The sequence below is a fragment of the Falco peregrinus genome, chromosome 3, assembly GCF_023634155.1.
Source record: "Falco peregrinus isolate bFalPer1 chromosome 3, bFalPer1.pri, whole genome shotgun sequence".
Classification (NCBI taxonomy): domain Eukaryota; kingdom Metazoa; phylum Chordata; class Aves; order Falconiformes; family Falconidae; genus Falco; species Falco peregrinus.
In genome coordinates, this window is record NC_073723.1 from 108,430,173 (window position 1) to 108,454,210 (window position 24,038).

Sequence of the window (24,038 nt, forward strand, 5' to 3'; positions counted from 1 at the left end):
GAACAGTTCTGAATCAGGGTTTGTTTGTTTTTTTTTAAGAAAAAAACCAAAACCAAACCCACAACAAAAAAACCCTGATCCTCTAAATAGACTTGGGACTGAAGCATAGGTATAAGCTTCATTTAATTTGGGTGGAAAGGCAGGAGGAACAAGGGCTCTGCATTGCATTTGAGACCAAATGGAGCAAGAACTTAAGGTCAGAATCACATTAACATCTCTATGAATCTCTGCAGTTTTAATGGAATGCACACTATAACAATCAAAGGATACAAAGGCAGACAAAATATTCTGGAATGGGAAATAGTGCTGGTGTGATTCTGGAATATGAGGTGGTGCTTTAACTTACTGTTTTGGGTAAGTCCATCAGAAATGCTCACCTGAGAAGTCACAGATATGTAGGCAAAACATAACTGTTTATTAATTCTGTAGTATTTTTATACCATGTGAGGAGCTATGCAATTTTGAGAAGTGCTGATTTTCCACCCTTCCTTTAGAAAGCATAACATAGCTGTGTGGTGGTAGTTACTCTTTAAAGGAGCATCTTCAATTGTTATAAGAATCACGCAGTATATTTACTCAAATAACAGTATGTAAATTTTGATTATAGAAATGCTATTTTTGTATGCAAAAATTAATTACTTTCTAAGAAATTACAAAAATCCTGACAAAACATTCCATGAAACATGAATATAGCATATTTCTAAACAACATGCAATGGCAATTTCACTTGCAAATAAAATCCATACTCATTAATACATTGCGGACCTAGTTAAATCCTTGCTCTTCTTGTTGAAAAAGAACACCTCCTCTCAGGACAATGCAGTATCTGTCCTTATGTCTTGTTGCTTTTGAACAAGAGTTCCTGCTCCTGCAGCCTAAGAAAAGCAGCTGTTGCGTTTTTTAACCGTTATGCTTACAAAGACCTGATATGAATGCCTCCAGAAGTACTGCAGTATGCATTACAGCATCATTAAATGAGTGAATGTCACTGTTTCTAAACAATGCAATAAGGCTTTGAGAGGCAAATTGCCTTACAAGTGGATTAGCAAAGGGAAAAAACAAACAAACTAATCTTAAGGTGAAGTTTCCACAGCTTTCAAGGAATATCACATGGCATGGCTACTTGTCATATTAGCTACTAGACTCAAAAATTCAACTGCACCCTCCAGGTCTGCATTTTTAATTGGCTTACGGTTAAAGATACAGCCATGTATCTGACAGAAAATGTAGTTGGGATTCCTGAAGCAGTTCATTAACCTAACCTGTCTAGTCCACATGTTCGACTGAGGGTTATTGCCTTTGAATAGGCGGGGATGTTTGAATAGGCCACACGTGGCTGTAAGACCAGGATGTAGGAAACATTCCAGTACTTCCACTCCCTGGAAGTACTCCCCCTCTCTCATACAGTGCAAGACCTTTGCAGATGAGGGAAGAAAAATGGCATTTTTTGTTCTTAAGATTCCTAAGTCTGTATTTCACAAATATTCTAAAGCCTCTCAGTAGCCTTCATTTTTACCTGTTGATGGCAGCCACACACAAGCAAGAGCAAAAGCAGAGCCTGGAGGCTGAGAGCTACAAAGCAATTTTTCACATGTATGCAATCATTGGCTCTGTTTAAGCAGATGCCCTATTAATCAGGAGTTGGTAAAAGTATAAAACTATGTGTGGCATAATTCTTCACCATTAGCAATACAGAGACAGCCATTTTTTCTTTTTAACAACCAATTCCTTTGTATTCCACAAAAGGCTTGAAACAATGTTATTTCAGTCTCGCCACCAGTGTGCTATAGCTGTGTTGTAACACGCAGGTTTTGAATGGCAGAACAGCCTGCAAAAACAGGTGTTCTAGCAGCACACCAGGTATGACAAAGTCCGGGTAGTTTTATCATCATGTTTGAAACAAATGAACAAACACACAAACCAGTGAAACTGCCTAAAGGTTCATCTAATTCAGTATGCACTATATAAAGGGGTTAATATCAGCTGATTGAGAAAAAGGTACAAGAAATTTTGCAACTGAGAACTATGGAGCAACCTGATTACAGGAGAGGTTTTCTTTATATCTAAACCAAGCTTCAGAAGAAAAACTTCTATTTTTGCTTCAGTTGACCTAGTCCTAGCATATGTGGAAGCTGCAGCTTAGAGGTTTCACTGTTTTGTGAAACTGTGAGAGTTACATTTCCCATCTATTTCAGATATTTTAATTTGTTTGGCCTATACTAGGTACTTTGAAGGGGACCAATAAAGATTTGGTTTTGTTAATTATATATATTAGAACTTCAGGTATTAGCAGATATTTTAGTTATATTTTCAGTTACAACCAATATTTTTGTAATGTACAGAATCATAAACTCATACATCGAGTAAGTCCACTTATTTCTGGTGATCTGCACGCTCCTCCACTGAATGCTACAATCTAGGACAGTTTCTGTATGTATCTTTACGCACATACAAAAAAAAAAAAAAAAGATTAAAAATCAAAAAGAAATTTTAAAAATAAAGATAATGCATATATAGTAGTTTCCAGTACAGGACTATATGAAGGCATCAGAATTAAACATTGTGTTGCACACAGTAATGTGTGATTCCTCTGACCGATTTTAAAATGCAGCAAAACTGATTTGCCCATTTGAGATTTACAAAACAAAACCACCCCACCCACCCCAGCCGAAACCAACCCTCTGCTCTGTTAAACAACCACTTCCAATCTTTGTAATCCCTCTTCATGCTAGTAGTATAACTATGTATCAATCAAATTTTTCAGTGGAAAATAAGATACAATTACATCACTGGATCAGAAACAGGAACTACTGTAACACTTGTATTTTTACAAAAGAACGGGTGTGGTGAGCGCATTAGTTATGTGTATATGTGGTTATATTCAGCATGTTTGAACACATTCGGCCAGTTTGATTTCCTTACCCAAATTCCGTGGAATTAAAGACATGGCAGAGCACAGACCTGTGGACAGAAATTCCCTTCAGTTCTCATAGAAGAGAGAAAGCATCAAAATCAGAATGCAAGAAAAATTAGAGATTCCTAGGAGAAGATAAGATCTGAACATGTATTTCATTAAAAAAAAAACAAACACCAAACCAAGACAAAATGTTTAGGTACTATAATTATCCCATTACTAAAAGCATGAAAGAGAATTATAAGGAAGAAAAGCAGTAAGTATTTGTATGATAAGGCATGTGCAATGGGAAAGAAGCATGCATTAGTTTATTATGATACAGCTAATTCACACAACAATTCTTCTAGTCTGGTAGCAAAATCTCAATGCCACTAATCTCTTGAAGAAACAAAATGTGATTTACTATTTATTATGAACATCAGAACATTATTTTTGTTCATTACACAGATTTCTTCTGTATGATCCAGTGTTAGCTGAAAATTTTCCACAAAGTCTCGTAGGACTTATGAATTTTCCTTAGCAAATCATTTTTTTTTTTAATCCTTTATGTATCATACTTTTTTTCCCCTCACGATGTAGGCCATTCTTTTCTACACAAATGGTGGTGTATCCCCAAAAGGGCATTTTAATGTCTGCTATGCATAAAAGCAATTCCTAGCACACAGACATACACAAAATTGTGAAACTTATCTACTATAAATCTCCCTGAGACTTCTTGACTTAAATATTGCAATAATGTGTATAACTGATATTGAAATCTCTAGAAAACTTTACAAATTTCTAATAAACTTGTGGTGTTTCTTAAGCACTTACATTAATTGGTATTTTGCAGATGGGAATGCTAGATGAATGTCCAGCCCCAGCCTCAAGAACATCAACATACATCCTCATCTGCATACAAGTGGCTCCACAGATTTTAATGGGTCAGCTCCTGTCCACAATGCACATGCATGCGTATTTCTTTCGGGGTGGAACAGGAATTATTTCCACATGGTTACTGAGCAGAATATAAGCAATTTGGGACTATGTATCAAAAATCCTTTATTCTGAGTTCAGTAAATTTCTTATTTTTTTACTTGTGAATCTCAGGGCAAAGAATTAAAGCTTTAGCACAGCATACAGGTTATTTAAAAACAAGCATTTGGTTATTATAAAACAAAGACTTAACCACACCAGGATCTAATAGCTGTTAGTAACAGACAACCTGAATAATAGCCAACCCACTTTCCTACAATTTAATTGGCAAACCTATTCTTTCTCTTACTAATTAGAGGTAACCACGCCTACCTTCCCAGAAAGCATGGCGGTAGTAACAGTTTGTTTTAAATTCTGGAGAAGCAAGCAACTACTAAGGGGAGAATTTGCAGAACTACTGTTCTCCCTAACCTTTTTTTTTTTTTGGTTGTGAGTTTTTTTTTATTTTTACATGTTCTTTCTGGATAGGTTTTTTAATTCAAAATTTGCTATGATGCTGTGGTTTGGTTTTTTTTTTTACTTTTTATTGTAACCCTAGTTTGGTAGCAAGGTAATTTCACCTCTTAGAAAAGTATAAACAAATATGGGAACACTCCCCCACGCCTCCCAGATTTAGACCTAATGGTAGAACAAGAAGTGATACAATATTTTATGTATACTTACTTGTTATTAAGTAACAATGTTTTAGTGTGTGAGTGCTGGTGTGAACTGATTCCATCCTGGAACATCTATCCTGCCTGACTTACTTGAGGCCCAGTCTGTAAAACAGAAATGGCATGGTTTTATGTTCCCTAATCTTTTCTTTGATTTGCCCTTGCCTGCAGTGCCTTCCTGAGCAGCGATGGACACTCATGCTGTGAGAAGAATATGAAAAGAAGGCTCTGGAAACTTTAGCCGTGCTAGTACCCTTATAAGCGACATTAGAAAAAAGAAGTTCTGAGGATACTGAGTTGCCGCTCGCTGTCGAGTTCCTGAGGGAAAGATGGTGAGACAAAGGTGTTTGCTGCTCGCCAGCACTCTTGGAAGTGGTATTTGAAGACCTGTGCCCCTCACTGGTGCTCAGCAGCCCGAGGCGCCTACCTCAGCACTGCCTTACGCCGCTGAAGGGGCGCCGGCCTCTCCTCGGGGCCCTGCTCTCTCGGGGCGACTCTACGTACATAACGTCGTTTGTGGGGCTGTTTCCGGGCTTGTTTTTCTTTTGTTCGCGGCCAGGCTTTTACACGCTTGTTTGCGGCCTGGGCGCGGCGGGGCAGGAGCGAGCCCACCTCCCCTCCCCCTCGCCTCCTCCCCCGGCCTTTGTTCGCGCTGGGGGAGGAAGCGGCGGGAGCGGGGCCGACCCAGCCCGCCATGGGCGGGGGACGGGCAGCCGCGCGCTCCCCGCTTCCCGCCCGCCCGCCTGACTGGAAGGGCGTTGCCCCCCGCGCGCGCGCGGCGGGGGCCCGGGAGCGCGCACCGTGGCCCCGCCGGCCGCGCTGGCGGGTCCCCCGTCCCGTCCCCCACCCCCTTTCTCCGGGCGAGGCGCCGAGGCCTCCGGCGAGGCCGGGCCTGCGCTTGCCGTCGGCGGCGCCGCCTGGCAGGGCGGGGCGGTGCCGGGGGCCGGCGGCGGGGCGTGGAGCCGAGCCGAGCCGGGGTTTCCCGGCCGGGCAGCACGGGCGGGGCGGAGGGGGGAGGTTAACCGCGCCCAGGCTCTCGCTTCCCGATGGCTGCGGGGAGCTGAGCGGGCGCCCGGCGTGCGAGGAGGAGTCGAGACCCAGCGACACCCCCCTCCCCCGCCGCGTTCTCCTTCCGACTCGACTCCCCCGGCCGGCGCGGCCGCCTCCCCGGGACCCAGCCGGGCAGAGCGCGGGCGGCTCCCCTCCTCCTCCGCCCCCTCCTCCTCCTCCTCCTCCTCCGCCCCCCTTCCCCTCCCCAGGCCGGCGGGACGCGGGCAGGAGCCGCGGGCGACGGACGTCCCGGCCCGGTTAATGAGCAGTGGCCGGAAGGGCAGGTAACCGTCTGAGGGGAGCGAAAGCGGGGTGGGTGGGTGGGGGGGAGCGCACAACAGCCTCGTCGCCTTCCCGCCGCCGCCCGCCTCGCCGAGCCCCCCGGCCCCACCCCGGGGCCATCTTCCCGCCGGCGGCCCTGGCTCCCCCTCAGCGCCGGCTCCTTCCTCCCCTGCGCGGCTGCGCCCCGCTCCCCTCCCCCGCCGCCGCACTTCTCCTTTCCCCCAGCCCCCCCCCCCCCCCGCCGCTCCCTCGGCTCTCGCCTCGCCGGGGCCCCGGGCCGGCCCCCGCCGCCTCGCCCACCCGTTCTCCGCGGCCCCCGCCGGAGAGGAGGAAGGGCGGCTGATGGTTTGTCCACCTCTTAGTATGGCGGGGTTGGAAATAGACCCCCTCCCCCGCGCTTCCCCACCTCCTCGGTGCTCCAGCTTCCCCTAAAAAAGAAGTGTGTTTGTAGCTGGAGGAGGAGGAGAGAAAGGTGGGGGTGGGACTGATTCTCTCTTGAAGGCTTTAAGGCGAAAAGGGAGGAGACCTTGGATCTTGCGGGGTTCCATTTTTAATTATAATTACGCCGTAGTGGTCTCTGCTAGACGGGTTTGAGGTGTTTTCTTGCACTCGTTAAGGCGCAAAAGGCGAGTTTCCCGAGCCATCCAGCCGGCAGAGGGGATATTTGGAGAGAGATTCAAGAAAAAGCTATGGTGGTGCCGGCTGTAATGGTGGAATACTGATTGAGAGGAGACGGGGGTGAGACGCCCAGGGTAAGACGGCTTCCAGCAGCCCCCGGCCCGGCGGGGGGCGCGCAGGCTGGCCCCGGCTGCTTGTGCCTGGGAGGGGGGGGGCTGGGGAAGGGGCTTCTTCCCTTCAAAAGCCGAGCCTCGGGGGGATTTAGACCGTGTATTTGTCGTCCCCCCATGTATCACGGTGCTGCATGTTTCTGTGTGCCCGTAGCAGCGATAACGAAGATCATGGAGGGTGTTTGCTACAATAGAAAAATGGAGTTTGCTCCTCGGAAATGCTCTTAAAGATATCGTTTCGCTTCCCCGCTTCTTACTGAAAGCATTTCAGTATTTGTTTATTTTTTATCCATACCAAGGATATTGAAGGAGCAGGGTTTTTAAATCTATAGCTTTGTAGGAAATGAAGAGGTGTAAAGTCTTGTATGTAAATATGAAAGAGACGAGGCGTTCTATTAAAAAAAATAATCTTGTCCAGAAGGAAATCAGAATGATATAGAGGTTGTTGTAAGACATCAATTTATCATTCCTGAAAATGAACTGAAATTTTAACGAATGTGATATTTCATTATTCTCCAACAAAGTCTTGCTTGAGACTCGTTATTTTAAATAAGGCATTCTTCCTAGGATGCCGGCTGCCACGTTATTATGTATTGTCTCCACAGGAGAAAATAGGAGGAAAGGACTGTAAATGTAAGCCTTAAGTGATTATTGAAACAGCGTTTGAGAATAGTTGGCTCAACTTGGAGAGGTGATTTAAGACTGAAAAATTAAACGTTTTGCTGCTGTAAAATACCCGCACCTAATCGCGGGAGATTTATCCCATATTTTAAGCTGATCGCTAAACACAAGGATGTAAATCAAGACAAAATGCTGTCGATGTGTGTGTGAAATACATGTGAGGAAACGAACATGTTAATATCTAAACTTGCTCTAAATGTAATATTTATCGAAGGTTTTGTTTCGTTTTGGTTTTTTTTTTTTTTCTTCTCCTCCTTCCATGCCTTAGGAAAGGAGAAAGAGAAGGGGTGATAATAGTGTAGTTGTTTTGGTGGCTGCAGATTAGCCAGGGTGTGTGTTTGATTTTCTTTTTGCTGTGAATGAATGGATCTTTCTGTGCCTGGGCCCAATAGCTGCGACAAGATGGCGTTTGCAGCAAGGCAGCTCTCATTTTTCAACTCCTCCTCACCACAGCTTTGCCAAACTAGATCTTATTTCGTAATTGTATTTTAGATTTACTTTCTCGTTTTTTTGCTTTCTTCTTTTTTTTGGGGGGGTGGGGGTAGGAGGAGCATTTGGAAGATTGCTGCAAGAAATCTGTGGGGCTTTTTTCTTAATTTTTGTGAGCTTCTCCAGATAGGAACTAGGTGGGAGGAGTAAATAGTTTTATTGAAATGTTCACATAGGCTCTTACTGGATAAAGGGGTGACATGATTTTCTTTTTTACCTTGCAGTGCCTGCTTAATACCATCAAAATGTTCTTGGCTTTTATTAAGCCTGTTGCTGAAAAACAGTATTTTAAACCTAGACCACAGGTACGCAAAGGCTCTGCTGGGGCTGTGTACTGTTGCTGGTTCTCTACTAGCCAGGTAATCATCAGACCCCGTGCAGACAGTTATCTTTCTCTAATACAAGAGAGTCTTCCATCTGCTTCAGAATGCTAACAATTTGCGAAGGCCCATTAAAACTGCTTTTGACCCAGATTTATTGTCATACTCTAGGTAACTAATTCCTATGGGAAAGAATAAGAAAGGTTTTGGGGCTATTAAAACAGGTCTGTGTCTGTGATGTATTTAAAATGACATTATACATTTCTAAAGCCTTTTATGTGTGTTTTTTAGCATCTTTTAAGGAAAATGGACTTTCAGATTGTAACTTTTGTGATCTTTCACTATAGTGCCAAGCTTCCTAACTTTGGTAGCCCAAACAAAATAGCTTGGTTAATATTTGATATACTGGACTCAGGCTTAAAATAATACACTTCCCAGCATGAAAAATAATAAATGCTTGTTATGTCTCCTGTATTTAAATGACCTCCAAACCTTTGGTAATATCAACCTTTTTAGTACTAGTTATCTATGGCTTAATGTATAATCAGTTGTTTGTTAGTTTATTGTAATAGCCCAGCTGTAGTTCGTACACAAGGAAGCTAGGAAGCCGAAGAGCTGATTTGCAATTGAGGCTTGCATTGTTGGTTTGTTCTTTTTTAAGCGGGGGGGGAACCCCAAAACAAACCTGAAATTAGCTAAATGCCTTTTACTTATCTGGTATGTTAAGAACAATTTTTAAATCAAGAATACTTGTCCAATAAACTGTTAATTCCATTTGATGGGACTTGTAATGTCCTGTTGAGCTTGAAACTAGTTGTGCAGGTTTTTTGGTACTACTACTTGGGCCTTTCAGTACAGGATCAGAAAGGAGTAGGGTGATGTGGGATTTTGTATTGGGTAAGATAAATTACATTTATCCTTGTTTAGTCCTTGCCAGCTGCTAAGTCAGTATGTAGCAAGCATTCTACCGTGAAAGCTTTGGCAATATGTAAGTTAGAATTCCATAGTAAATCTTAGCAGAAAGTTTTTAAATCATCTCCATACCTCATGGAATCTGAGAATGTTGTTTTTATACTTAATGAGGATTCTTCTTGTGTAAATAACCAATAAAGTGTTGTCTAATTAGGAAGTGTGTAAAATTTTGTATAGTATTAGTATCATCCAAGAATGAACAGTCTATACAGCTATAAAAAAAATTAAATTAGAACAATTAAAACAATAGAAAAAGAAATACCTTCAATTAATGCAATTACTTTCAGGATCCTTTAATTATAGTAGAAATATATATCTTTTGCGTTTGTAGGATGCCTTTTCCTGAAATTAAGCAAGATGTTGGCTGTAGTGTGTAATAACTTCCTGGTGCTTTGGAGGCTTCAATTTGGTCATGTGGAAAACGACTCTAACTGTTTCCTCTTAGTTACTTAGTTTTTATGTTTCTATCCATGTGAAACGATGCCAGTTCATCTGAAACTTGCCTTGCTTCTGCAGATTCTTGTGATGCCTATTGCTGTACTTAGGAATGTTAAGGAAATGTTGGGTTTAGCTAGCTTTGTAGTTATTGTGATTTAAAAAAAAAAAAAGTTGCTTGCTTTCTGTGAAGCCAGCAATAGATTTGTCTTATGTACATCGGGCTCAGCTCATGTTGTAGTCAGTGAATTGGATTAAATTCTTACTGTCCATGGATTTTGGCTCTCGGCATTAGTGGATTGGTAATTGATATTCTCAATTTTAATATCCAGTTTTAGCCATATGGCATACCATATTGTTTCAAAAATTGCATTTGGTGCTAGTGTGTTGCTAGCAAGTTGAATGAGAAATCGTGCAATCATGTGGTTGAATTATACTTAGGTGAGTTGTCTTTGGAGTCTTTAATGCCTATGTTCATGACATTATTTTGGGTATTATTCCCCCCCTCCCCCCCCCTAGTATTTTACTGATTATGTTGGGGGGAAAAAATATCTATAATCTTGAAAACTCACTCATGTTAATGGAATGTTTCTTAAACATATGATTGAAGATAAAGTGGAGAAAAAATTAAGGGAGTCTCTTGATTGCTTGAAGTGCAGACTCAAAATGAAAAAAATACATATTCCATTCAAAATGTTTTTTTTCTCCCCACTGATAATGTTGGAACTAGTATTAGCCAAGGTCATGATAAAAAACAAAAATACCCCCAAGCCCCTATGTTTCTATTTAACATAGTATCTGAATTTATTATTTCTTCACAGGGTGTCTAGTATGCTGGGGATTTTGTGTGCATGGATTTGTTTTTCACCAAACAGAAATGTATGCAGAATCCATAGATACTTGAGCCAACTGGTAGTTCAGCAGAACATGAAGAGGTTTTTAAAAGCTCTGAGCTGGCCATGAACAGTACCTTTACTTCAGATGCCAAAATAATCAATGTAAATTACTGTGGAAGGCTTTCTTCCACAGTACAAAAATATGGACACTCCAAAATAGGTTTTGAAGCAGAATACTGCATTTTTAAAGCACTAGCAGGGTTCTAAGTAGAGCGAAAGGAGATGGTTAGTTAGCCTTTGAACAAAAATACGCATTTAGAAGATCAGATGTTCTTGGCCTGTTTTTTAAACAGCTGACCTTCTAAAATGTGTTCTTCACAATTAATAGCTCGTAAGACTATATTCACTTGTATTAGATGTCCATTCAATTTATTAGTGATACAAAATGTGGTACAATGAGTTAGCCTCTTGAAATATAATAAAATATTTCTGTTTGTCTGGAAGACTGGTTGGAACCTTGAGTGTAATTGTTATTAGGGGGCAATGCTTGCCTTGCCCGGTATATTTTTAGACATCCAGGAATCTTCTTTCTTGAACCCAGCTAGAGAGTAATGACACAACAATATTCATGCATGCCATCTGGAAATGGTGAAGATAAGGTGTCAGCCTTCTGTGCATATCTTACCTGTGCATATCTTATGCTCAGTGTTACTGGGGATGCTGTAATTAGATGCCTACATGGTAATTTGTATGTGTAAGCCAAAAAATTTTTTTGGAGACATCATGGAAGCATAATTTGTAGGGAATCTTGGAAATTATAACTTTAAATTCTGTCTAGGGTTTCCAGCACTGGCCTGAACACTCAGTTGTTTGGTTCTCAAAAATTTTAAGTGCCAGAAAATAAGGATCCCATAGTAAATGTTACACGTTGACCTGGTTATTGGTATTTTAGGTCATTGGGGCGAGGGGCATGGAATGACAGACACAGGAATAACTGCTTGAGAAAGCAGTTACTAAGCAAATAATTCAGTTGTTTAAATGTTGCTGGATGTAAACCTTGTTGAAATCCAATACAAATAACTATAGCACGTTTAAAATGGGAATGCTTTAGATGTTGCAGATGTTCAGAAGACCTGTCTTTGGATTAATGGTTGCCCTCTGTCAGCTATTCCGTGGTAATTATCCGTGCCTGCGCTCTTAAGATAAGTGCAAGGTTATTCAAATAAGCATAGACCTTTTTCAGGGGGGACCAAATTAATCCCAATATCTCAAACTCAACGTAAGCCTAAAGGGTGCATAGAGATGACTTTTGTGGGTCAGCTGATGTTGGAAACTTGCTCATGAGTCTGAGCCCTGTTTGGCTGGTGAACAAGCAGAATATGTAGGTTAATACCAAGATCTCTGAGATTTCTTACTGGCTTGAATACTCAGGTAGACCTTGTTTTAAAATTATTTTTTCCAAATTTCTTTGACTTAGGAATTGTTGAAAACAATTTTGAAGAGAAAAGGTTATTTTTGTCACTTGTCACAGACTTATGAAGATAAGAGCTATAGTTATTTTTTTATTTTGTGAGGCTGAAGGGTTAAAACTTGATTTTCCTGTGCCGTGTCTGTTTTGGAATCCTAATAATGCAGAAGTGAAAATGAAGCTGAAGACCTGAAAAAGGTGATCTGAGGGAACTTAAAGGAGACAAGATAGAAGGTAGCTCTGTAATTGACGGTTGTAAAGACGGCTAAATCTTCTAAATACTATTGATAAAAATAATTTGAACTTGATCAGGGGGAAAATCAGTAGCAGGATAACACAGTGAAGAGAAAGAGTGATTGAAGATCTAGTTGCCATTTTAATATGAAATGTAGTTCATTTCTGTAAGTAGTTTGCATGAAACCGCTTCATTAAAAATATGGGGGATTTATTTAAGTAGAATTTCAGTCTGTCAGATTACTACAATTTCTAAGGGTCCTATGTATAGAAAAGAAACACCTTCTATATGTTAGAAGGATGAACTGAATTGTAAATAGCTAAATACTCTTTTTTGTATGTTCCTATATTGATCTGAGGACGGTTTGCCTAAAATTTCTTGCCAGTTATGTTTATCATGTTTTTCTCGGATGAGAATATTTTTGATGTCGTCTTGAAAACTGCAGTAATGCCTGTCAGCACTCCCAAAAAAGAAAATATTAATTATCTGTGATAGATTAGATTGGTGGGTTTTTTTGAAGCTTTATGTAATGCAGGCCTATATTAAAAACCATGTAAAGATTTTTCTCACTATATTCATGTCTGTCTTTTTCACCCCCTAGGGAAAGGGGCCGGGGTGTGTGTGTGTGTGTGTGTGGAAGAGTAAAACCAAAATACTTCTCTCTGGAAACTCCTGCATGCTGTCTGTCAAAGTAGTTGTGAGATTTTTACCAGCTCAGGTATCAGTGATGATATTGCTCATCTTTTTTACAAAATCAAATTGTATTGAGTACAGGGGACTAAATAAGAAATTCCGCAAAGCTTTCTGTATGACTTTCACAAAGATAAACACCCACAAAGTTGACATCACTGACAGGAAAGCAATGTCTTACCTCTGTGGCTTGATTTTTCTTCTACTATGGTAGACTTTAGAGTAGCTGATGCTAGTTATTTCTTTTTTTGTAAGAAAGACAAAGAATATCTGCTTAACTACTGCAGGTGAGCTGTTAATTCTGTACACTTTTGTTTTCTTACTGCTTTTCTGGCTGCCTGGCCTATCTTGGCCTGGATGTAAGGAACCATCTTAGAAAGTCTGTTCAGTAACATGTGCTTTGTGTTCATCCTGACATTTTAGGATTTATTGAAATCTGTCAATAAATAGAGGTTATCTAAGATTATTTGCAAAACCATGGAGCTATTCCAGAAGCCGGATTGGTTTTGTTTTATTTCTGTGAAATGCCAAAACAAATCTCCAACACTGCTCTGACAGAAAAATTGCTAATTGTGCACTTCAAAAATTGCAGTTGAACTCTCGCAGAAAATGAAATATGTGCCCAGTATTAATGCTGTGTGCTTTACTTTATTGTAACGAGAACTTTCTCGTTGGGACTTAGGGTATATTTTACTAGACTGTTTACCTACTGAGCAGGCTGTTCAGCTTACAAACGTTTTTGGAGGTTATCTGGTATGCTTGTATCTGTCCAGATGTTGTGCCTTGTAAGCTGTTGCCTGAGGTGTTGCTCCCCTGTAATTGGTGGGGTATGTGGCTTGCTTCTGGAATTAGAGAAATTGAACTGCTCTGGTGTACTCTTTTAAATTTGGAACACTTTGTATTCAGTTCAGCTGTTTGACTTCTGTAGGTATTTGAGAGATTTGCCAGAAAATTGAAGGATAGGAGGTGGGTCAAAGCTCCGAGGTTAAAAGCATACAGACAATGGTAGGAACATGCCTTTTTTTGTTAACGCAGAGATCTTAAAACTTAATGCTTAGTTATCTTTGCTACTGAAAGACCAGGCAGAAATGTTCAGTTAGTAAGCAGCATTGACCAGATATCCCCAAACTTAGTTTGATATGTGTGCAAAACAAATATTTTCTAGTAAGATCTTTGTGGTGAAAACTAGTGCAGTCAATCTGTTTTTGCCATATATGTAAAGTTCTGTCAATTTTTTTAAATTGTTGAGCTGATCCATGTTAGTTAACACCAAGTGGTTCAAGGTATGTGTTGAACATAGCAACGTTTGAATCTCAAAATTAAAAAAAACAAACACCATGAGTTATAACTGCATAATACAAAACTTAATGTAGTTTTGTTTCCAGTAAATGAAGTGACAGCGTGCACCAAAGCAGGCCTACATGTGCTTCAAGATGCTGAGAAGAAATCTCTTAATGGGCCTTTTGGATTTTTCAAGTTTAGTTCCCAAAACTGTTTTCTTCAGATAGCCTAGCAAATGTGTTTGGAGGGTGGTGTGGTAATTTTTTTTCTGTTTGTCTAGAAAAACAAAGTCGATGTGATAGTCTGCTGAAACCTTTGGTACTCGGAATAAGATTTTACGGTACTAATTAAGGAGTTCTCTTTGTTAGAACATATGTTTGATATTCCTGTTGCACATTCTTTGTGAAGTGGTAAAATACTGGACTTACACTGCTGCTTGTTTAACAAAGGTGTTGTCTGTACAGAGGTCAAGGATGGTTCACTTGATGCATGTGGCAATTTAATTGTGCTTCAGGTTACTAAGTCCTGGATTTCACTACAGGTTGTCAGATATTATCTGGCTAGTGCCTGTCAACTTGCTGTAGAAGTCAATATACAGCATTTTGGTTAAAAGATGGTATAATATTTAAAGAAAATTAAATAATACTGAACAGCAACAATTTAACAGATTTAAAGTCTTGACAAAGTGTGTCTTTAATAGATGCTTGAGAAGTTGGGGAAGTGCATTTTCATGTATGAAAACTTGAATATCGTAGAAACTGCACAGTGAAGTCATGGGTTAGCTCAACTTTACTGTCTTCCTTTTTTCTTGTGCCTATAGACAATAGGTGAAGCTTCAGCATTTCAGGAAATACTTTGATTTGTCCTACACAAAGATTCATTGCTGGTATGTGGGGAAGGCAGAACTTGTGCAGAACCTGTGTTTGCAGTTTTAATACCTGGGCAAGTAGTTCACAGGTGTGAGTAGTTACGTATCTGATTATTCAAAGTCTTACCAGTCTTTTTTGACATCCTGTAAATTCAGGAGATCCGAGGTTAAATCATGGAATTTTTCAAAAAGAAAAAACTGTATCCTTTAAAAGCAGAGTAGAGTATCTGGAAGGCAAGGAGGAAACATATTATAAACACTATAAACTCAGGAACTTTGAAAACAGAATGAAGTTCTTAGAAAAATTATGGAAATCTTAGTCAATTCCTTAGATGTGAGAAGATGCCCGGTTATCTTCATGTTTGTTTCTAGTCTGACTCTTCTCTATTCCCTTTAACTCTTATCAGAAGATGGAACTCATACTAAATCAAGCTGCTTTGTGTTTGCTACCCTGGGGATCAAATATATAAAGCTTTTGAACATATTTTCTTGAGATAAGATGGGATGTGAAGCTGTGTCACCTAGCTAGCAGTGCCTACCGGTTCACCTGGATACATCCTGTGGAGATTTCAGGTTTAATTCATTTGTTTTTGATTTCTCAGTCAAATTTATCCTGTAGTAATTTTTCTGTTCCATATCCTTGCTGTTGTGAATTAAACTTAAAAGGGCTCACTCTGGGGAAGTCGGTTATTGCTGCCCTCTGTCACAAAAGGTGGCATAGACATCTGCTGTTCAGCAGCTGCCTTGCCAGTTCACAAATTGGCATTTGAGGAAACCAAGATGGGCAAACAGTTTATCATCATACCCTGTGCTGCAAAACTGTGATAGTTTGGCTTTTAGATAATGAGCAGCTTGGCTCTCACAAAAGATGGAGGAACCTATAAAAGCAAGCTTTTCTAAGTGGAAGCTGGAGTTGGAAGCAACAGTAACTGTTTTTCCCAAGTCAGAATCTGTAATACTCTGTATAAGGTGGTAGTGGCCAGTCTTCAAAGCTTTCTCCCCTTCTGTTTTTAAAGGACCAAGCTGATACATTGTCTACTGCAGTTTAGTGCGTTTTCTGTTTGAAAAACAAAAGCAAAACCACTCTCCCTTCAAAAACCCACATAGTTTTGCACTACAATAGTGTCCAGGGGCTCCAAATAACCATGAAGCAGCGCTTGTATGAAGGGGTGTGTGCAGACAGTTAGGGAAATCAGTGAAAAACCTCGAGTAACAGATTTCAACTAACTATACTGGTGGCTGGCTTTGTTTAAAGCAGACTGTGCTTTTTTGAATTCACTTTGCATGTATCCCCCCCCCCCCCCAAAAAAAAAAAAAAAAAAAAAAAGGAAGGGATTGTTTTCTGATGTTTTAAGTTTTGTCTGTCTTAATTTCCACTCTGGCTCCAAACCCTAGTAGTACTCGTTTTCTTTTTATCAATTTTTCCTCGATTTTGATCAGTTAACTGGATGCGTAATACCTAGAGGAGTACAACTGCTACTTAAAGACTAATGCCAGAAATTTTAAGAGGGTTAATGCAGTATTATGGAAAGAACAACACCCAGGTGTGAAAGCAAATGTTTCCTGTTGTACCTTTGTGCTTTCTGTTGTGATTCCGTCTCTGGGCTGTGTTGTTGCATTGTGTCTGTTCCTAAACAACAGTTCTCAGTCTAATGGCTTCAAGGTCTCCTGTGTTACTCTACTTTCCAGTCTGTCGACCTTGCTTTTCTTGTTCCTGTTCTTCTGTACCTTAACTTACCGTGTATCTACAGTACATATCAAAATACAGTCACTGTGCTGGGAGAAATTGGTGAGCTACTGGGGGTGTAAATCATTGCTACCAAATCCAGTGGAACTGCTTGCACTTTGATTACAGATGGGTTATGCTGATTGCAGAGCTAAAGAACAAAGTATTGCTCTGTCTAATCTGGGGGGGAAAGATCAGAGAAGTCATGCCATATTTTAATCTCTACTGAGTATTCTTTTATCTGCTCGATGTATATAATTTTAAGTTTTAAGGTCCACTGAAATAAATACTTTTTATCTTCAGACTGGTGCTGAGAAGTGGTTATTTCATGGTGTAGCTTAACTTCTTTCTAACAGTGGTTTGTTAATCTCTTACTGAAGAACAGTGTGCAGTTTGAACACCTAAATTCTTATTTCAATGAAATAAATGTGTTCTTTTTATTAATTAGCTGAAGCTTGGATAAGATCTTTAACATGGTTGTAAAGAATGAATATTTTTCTCTTAGATGATCTCTGAGGCTGTCTTGTACAGTCTCTGTAGCAGACGCACAAAGAGAGCAGATGGTTTGTTCAAATGTCTTAACTACCGTATTTTTATTGAGGGAGGATGTGATCGTAGTTACAGTGAGAAGGTAGTTATTAAGGCTTGTCCAGGCTGTCTCTAAGATGCAGTGCCCTTGTTGATGCTATTGGATTTTTTTATTAGTAGTCTTTTTATTTTTTATAAAAACTTAATAGGGTAAAGCTTGCTTACTCTCTTACAAGTCTTTCTAAGTCAGAGCAGAAAGAAGAATCCATGTTATTGAAGTACTCTTTCAGGATTCGATCCTACAGTGAAAGGCATTTTGGGCAGAACTCTCGATCTGTGTGGTAAAGCACAGTTTAGAATTGATAGAATATAAATTATCTTGCTGCTCCTGGAAACATAATATGTTTTTCATTAGTGTTTTGAGGTCCTTAGCGCAGTGAGACATTTAAACATGTGAGTATCTCAATTAAAGTCTGTTTCTACATGTGTGGATGAGGGGGATGCTCTTCAGAAGCAAAATTCTCCATAAAAGACCATGTTATATCTGTAAATGTCTCCCTTAGCTCAGGGATAAGGGTATGTTGATTTGATAGGCTATTTCTTCTAATTTCAAATGGTTTGACTTTTAAGGATGTACAAAATAGTACTGCTAAAAGTAGCATTCTGGAAGTTATATTTTTTTAAAGGGTGTAAATAGGAAGCAGCTGATTCTCCTTTGACTCAGTTGACTCTTTACTAGCTGGCATATGTAGAATGAAACGGATGATTCAGCTTCTGTTGATAAAATAGTTGAGCTGAAATTTTTGGAAATACAAAATACAATAATAGGAATTTCTACTAATGTTCTGTGCTTATGCATGTACACAGTCTTACTGATGTTGTTTTGTGTCTAATTTTGCTATTTTTGTTTCTGGCTTTTGTATTGTAAATAAGTGATCACATACACATAGCGCATTTCCTCCTCTAATGTAATAAATATTGTAGTGAAGATCTTAACGTACCTACTGATGTCACCATAATGGTAATATCTAAAACAATACATGATTTTTAACAAGGTTGAGAAGATGATGCTGATACAGATGTCTTGGCAAGCAGAGCTGAGGAATATCATTCAGGCTTTTGGAAAATACTTGTTCTTCTCATACCTCTAACCCCCAGACAGTGGCAGTTGATCCACCTGATGGATTTTACTGTAATATTTGGGATTTTGGTGGCAGGATGTGGTGTAAGCACTCACCTCTGTGCCAGGTTTTGTATCTAGCCATTCATCTGCTTGTGAATTCAGTGCAACATGTTCCAGTCACATGCTGTGCTCTCCTCAGCACTACTGTGAAATATCTGGGGAGAGCTTGAGCAGAGAGCATCATCGTGAGAGAGAAATATATCACTCTTCATGAGGACTTCTTGAACGTATTTAAATTGTAGAAAATGACCTGAATACTTACTGGAAAACTGGTATACCCAAAAGTGACTTTTGAAAAACAGTGTTTGGAAACTTAATGAGAATTGGCAAGAATTATGTTTCTTAATAGGATTGCATTTTAGTATAGTCACGTTCTTAAATTGTGGATTACAAACTTTTTTTGTTACCTTAATAAATATATTTCTAATGTTGACTTTTACTAAAAAGAAGCAAGTATATATATTCAGGTGTGTAATGTGTTGTCATTTGTTATTTTGCAATTCTGTCACTGATTTGTTACACTGGGATGATGTGTGAACTGGTCCTACAGCAGTATGCTTCCATTTCCAACTTCTAGAAGAAAATGTACTGTGTAGCTTGCATTTGGAACTGCCCTAAACCCACCACCTGTAGATTCAGCTGATCTTTATGAGAAATTACACATTTTCTGAAAAGGTAATGTCCTGATACTGTGGCATTACTTTAGTTCCTCTGGAGAAGAAATAATGGATTTCTTGTTTTGTTTTGTGGGGGTGTGGGTGTATGAGAGTGCATTATTTTGCTCACCTCTGCAAACACGTTGTTGGTGACATTTCACACTGGGCAGCCTTGCTATATTTGATGGATTTGTGCTAAAGTTTTACCCTTGGCTTTTTCCCCTTTTGCTTCCTTAACACTTAAAATCCAAACTATGAAACTGGTATTATTACTAGCAGCTTTCCAGATAACTCCTGCTATGTATGTGGGGTTTTTTTTCCCCTCTTAAGTAAAGGTTTTAAGCATTCCTGATGCTAAAGGGCTCATGTAAAAAAACCCCTTATTTCCTAAAAAAATTATGAAATAACTTTATCACAATTCCAAGGGGATATAAATAGTTACTGTGATTAAAAAAAATATTGGAAGGAACAATACTATCTGGAGAAATGGCACAAAGCCTAGTGGATTCATATTAGTGGGCCTGAGGAAGTAACTAAAACCTTGTTGATTTGTCTCTTGCAGTTGAAGTGCAGAGTGGTTTGTGGTGGGGTTTTTTTGGTGGTGGTGTTTTTTTTTTTTAGCCAGTAAGACTTAGGTTTTCATTCTGCAGCTCATAAATAGTTGTATGTTATGAGAAGAGTTTGGATCCAACAACCTTTAGTTACACGTTTTACTTTTGTAGCTACTTTTGTAGCTACTTATGTAGCTATTAGTTTTAAGTAGTGAGAAATATGGTGTGTGTCAGTAGTCTGAAGTAGGACTGCGATATCCCTGTTGTGCATGTGCTCTGCCCTGTTTAGGTAAACAGAGATTGTCATCAGTTTACAAATGAAGTGAAAATGCCAGTACAAAACTGGGGGTTAATGATAAGAACTGAAGGAAGCAATGAAAGATGACAGTTGAAGTAAGAAACAACTGTTCAGTTGCTGTAAAGCTCTGCAGATAGAAGCATCTAGTAATAAATGCTTAGTCATTTCTGTGTTGGTTAATTAATAGTAATATATTCTCCTTCAATGCTGCCTCAGTTGTGTTTTCCTGTCTAAAGGGTTATGTCTAGTATGAGGCAACCAAATTGTTTGGTTTTGGATAAGGGGATACTTGACTATAAAGTGACAATTTTCAGTAATTTATTTTTCTGATAAATGTAGATAGAATTTATGCACAAGCAGGTTCTAAGTTTTCCTGACTTTTTGTTTTTTTTTTTGATTTCTTTAATTGTAAGATCAGGGAAGATGACAGCCAAAACCATCACTGGCCACTTTGATAAAATTGATGCAGTTTATTGGTAGGTGTGTTGCTCTTCAGAAGGAGTAATAACTAGAGATGATTTTGAACAAAGGAATAAAACCCAAAGTATTGGCATTTGGCATTCTTAATAAATAACTGTTGAAAACTTATACTACATATCACTAATTTTTGTTCTTAAAATAAGCAAGCTTCCTATGCCTGCCACTTATCAGGGAGTGTTAGAATGCTCTTAAATGTGAATTTCTTTCATGCAAGGCAGAAAGAAGAGATGTAGTTAGGAATTCTTGAATTGGGTTGCTAAAATAGCAACACTTACTACTGTTTGTGAGCTACTTCAGAGAATCTCCTAAGACCCCTCTTTTTTTAAATTCTTGATTATTTTTTTAAAGCATTTAGATTTAGGCATTTGTTAAACTTGTCATCATCAGTTCTTTTTTTTTTTACATAAATTCTCTGCTGTACCTAGAATTAAGATTTTTATTTTAATAATGCACATAGGTTGCAGATACATTTAGAAAGGATTAATGAAGTGACCTATTACAGTCCAGATTTTTATGCTTAGATACTGCATCAGTATGATTTTTTTTTTAAAAAAAAAATGTAGGTCATGGGATTAGCATCAGGAAATGTATTTTGGCAGCATTGGGATGCTGTCTTGCATGAAGACAGGTTGAGTTTGTTCACTGTTGGTGGCAGAAGGAGATGGTCCACTTCACTGCAAAGCTGTTTATTGCAAGCATATGTGCCTGCCGTGATCTTAAGCATTGTTGTCTGCTGTTTAGTATTCTATTCTGCAGAAGTGGGTAATGATCCAAAAGGTTTATTTTTGAATACTTGTTGAGAATAGGGAGAGATGAGTTGTCAGGTGTTAGAAAATTTGGCCATGCAAGTGAAAGCTGATGCATGTATAGCTAGTTTGGTGATTTTCAGTAGACGCTGTGCTGCTTTACCTTGGTAATATTACAGAGGTAATAACCTCATGCACATAGGAATTTGCACACAGAAGTTAACTTTTTCGTGAATTATTCTTATTCTGTAACACTTTTGGAAGAGACAACAATGCAGTGTTTCACTGAGACAGTAATTCAAATTTGAGACTTTGAATGTGAAGCTGTCTCATTGAATTGGGGCTTTTCAGGGTCTTGCAAGGTTTCCAGATTCGTTAATATCTGGTTTCTCCCTTGAATTTTCTGAAACGAAAGCTTAATTTTTTTATTTTTCTTTTTTTCTGAGTACTAGCAGTTATTAATGGTGGATGGGTTTTGCTGTCTTTGGTTGGTTTTTGTTTTGTTTGTGAGATTCTGAAGTCCTAAAATTCCTGTCCTTGCTACTTAGCTGAAGGCAGTTTGATGGAAGGTCATGCTGACTGGTCAGAAGCTGTTCAATGTAAATCTGTTATGCCTGGATTTTCCTGTTGTATGTACTGTCTTTTGTGAATAACATTACAGGATGAAGGAGTGTAGCCAGAACTTTGGTAGGACCCTAGAACTGACCTTTATTCTTTAGGCAGCAATTTTGCTGTGTCTATGCAGCTATGAGAAATTATTTTTTTACCCTTATGCAGTCTTCTAGACATGTGAAGCAGAGTATGTACAAATTTTGTACAAAATGTACAAAAATGTACAAATTTCTTCAGGAGGAAAGCATTTCTAGATTTCTGCTACTGGAAATGGGGTGGGGTGGGAAGGACATGTCATTTGTAGTCATAAAGATCATAGCTCCTAATAGAGCTGCAGCTTTATACTGTTAAGTTATGAGTGGAGCTTGGAATGTATTTTCCTCCAAATCTTGTGCATGGGGAAACAAGCAAAGAATTTAATTTACCAGAAAATCCTAACTTTGGACAGAGCAGATGCAACAAAACTAGTTTTTCAGAATCTTGCATTACCGGGTATTCTGCAGGGGGGTTATGCACAAAATCTCTTTAAAGTGTTATCATCAGTGACCCACCTAGAAAGCTGGGTAGTTAAATGAAGACCTGTAATTCAAGAATTAATGGAAATTTGTTAGGTCTTTAACCAGCTAATGTAACTGTTGCATAATGACCATTAACACTTGTCGACCTGATATTAGCGTGTTTTGTGTGTACTTCACACTAATATATGGAAAAATGTCTACTGAGCACAATAACTGCTTCAGCTGGAAACTTGGCAATTCTTCCCCACAAGAAGCAGCCAATACCTCCCACAGAAATGGTCCAGCCACGCTAGCCTTTGACTACAGAAGTGTTTTCACTAAGTTTTCAAAGGAGTTATACAATCTGGCATTGTCCCTACTAGGGCAGTCTGTTTTGCAAACCTGTTAGTAAGGTATTGCTTGCTTTTCAAAGCTTGTGTGCTTGGAAATTATAGACGCAGCAGATGATTCCCACAAAGAAGGCTTCAAATAAATGAGAAGAGGTTGTATCCATTCACTTGAGCATATTTAGATTTATGAATTTGTAATTATTATCTTATACTTCCACAGGCTGTCCTTCAAAGCTGCTCATGTAGGAGGTGACAGCAAAGACTAAGCTTTCTGCGATACAGATCTGTACTCCCCAAGAAAAGTCTGAACAAGAATTAACTCTTGGAGAAGCACATACGCATGCAGATAGCAAAACGTCCTTCAAGTTTCTAGCTGTCTGATGGAACTGTTTATATCGATATGTAGGACCAAGTCATCAAACTGAGGATAGGTCTTCTCTTTTTTTATTTATACAGAACAGTCTTGAAGCATAGCTTTAAATTTCAGCCTTCTAATTACTGTTGCCTGATGGCGTAATGGGAATTTCATGTTGTTGCAGTGATTTGGAAAGGTGGTGTCATCTCTTGGGCATCAAGATACTGTTCTGTGACAATAGTAATCTATGTAGACTATAAGAAATAATTTTAATAAACTAACTTGCAGTTCTTGGTCTCACAGACATCTCTGCCATGTAGTTGATAATGTTATAGTGGTGATAAGTGTTGCGTACCTCAACAGAAGCATCTGCACGCAAAATTAATAACTGCCTGCCTACATACAGCCATCCTTGCTGGGTATAGGATGCATCCTGTTTGATGGGTGCATGCTGATAAGGAAGATACACCAGCATAGCAAAGTAACTTCATTTGAAATTGTTGTTTTATCTAAATAATAATATTGATGTTTGCTAGTAGGTTTTTGTTTTTTCCCCCTCCAATCGAATCATATCTGGTTGAATGCCTTGGGTAAAACAACCTTATGTGCCACTCTTGCAGGAGGATGTGGTGTGCAAGAAATTTTTAAGATTCAAGTGGTGTAACGGTTATGGAAGCTAGTTTTTACTAGTGTTGGTTGAGATCTGTTTTAAACTATGTTGACAAAGCCACTCAAAGTACATGTGTATATAGAAGACTGAAAACGCTGATAAACCCCCTCTCTGAGCCTTCTTCAGGCTGAATGTATTTTTCAGCCTCTCCTCATGAGAGATGCTCCAGTTGCTTAATCATCTTCGAGGCCCCTTGCTTAACTCTGTCCAGTAGCTCTATGTCTCTCATGTACTGGGGAGCCCAGAACTGGACACGGTACTGCAGATGTGGCCTCACCAGTGCTGAGCAGAGGGGAAGGATCGCCTCCCTTGACCCACAATGTTCTTCCTGATGCAGCGCTGGGTGCTGTTGGTTGTCTTTGCCAGAAGGGAGCATTGTTAACTTGTGTTCAGCTTGCGGTCAGCCAGGGCCCCCAAAATGTGGTATACCTCTCTTGGGGACTGGTTTG

At 39.5% G+C, this 24,038-nt stretch overlaps 1 protein-coding gene and 1 long non-coding RNA gene across 9 annotated transcripts in view; one reads left to right on the forward strand and one right to left on the reverse strand.

The window, feature by feature from the left end:
* Positions 1 to 394: 394 nt before the first annotated feature.
* On the reverse strand, positions 395 to 6,485 carry LOC129784065 (uncharacterized). 2 transcript variants are annotated; one of them, XR_008746408.1, is made up of 3 exons: positions 6,175 to 6,485; positions 4,553 to 4,647; positions 395 to 2,961 (listed from the first exon to the last, which is right to left on the reverse strand). It is a non-coding gene; the product is annotated as an uncharacterized LOC129784065 (long non-coding RNA). The 2 variants fall into 2 exon arrangements; XR_008746409.1 differs by lacking the exon at positions 6,175 to 6,485 and adding an exon at positions 4,970 to 5,379.
* GNB1 (G protein subunit beta 1) overlaps positions 5,559 to 24,038 on the forward strand; it is a 45,033-nt gene continuing 26,553 nt past the window's right edge. For 2 of the 7 annotated variants that reach the window (XM_055799337.1, XM_055799338.1), the window contains exon 1: positions 5,559 to 5,876. The gene's annotated coding sequence lies outside the window, so the exon portion shown is untranslated. Of the gene's footprint in view, positions 5,877 to 6,491; positions 6,627 to 24,038 lie in introns of those variants that run through there. The other 5 variants (XM_055799339.1, XM_055799341.1, XM_013299616.3 and 2 more) reach the window with 3 other exon arrangements.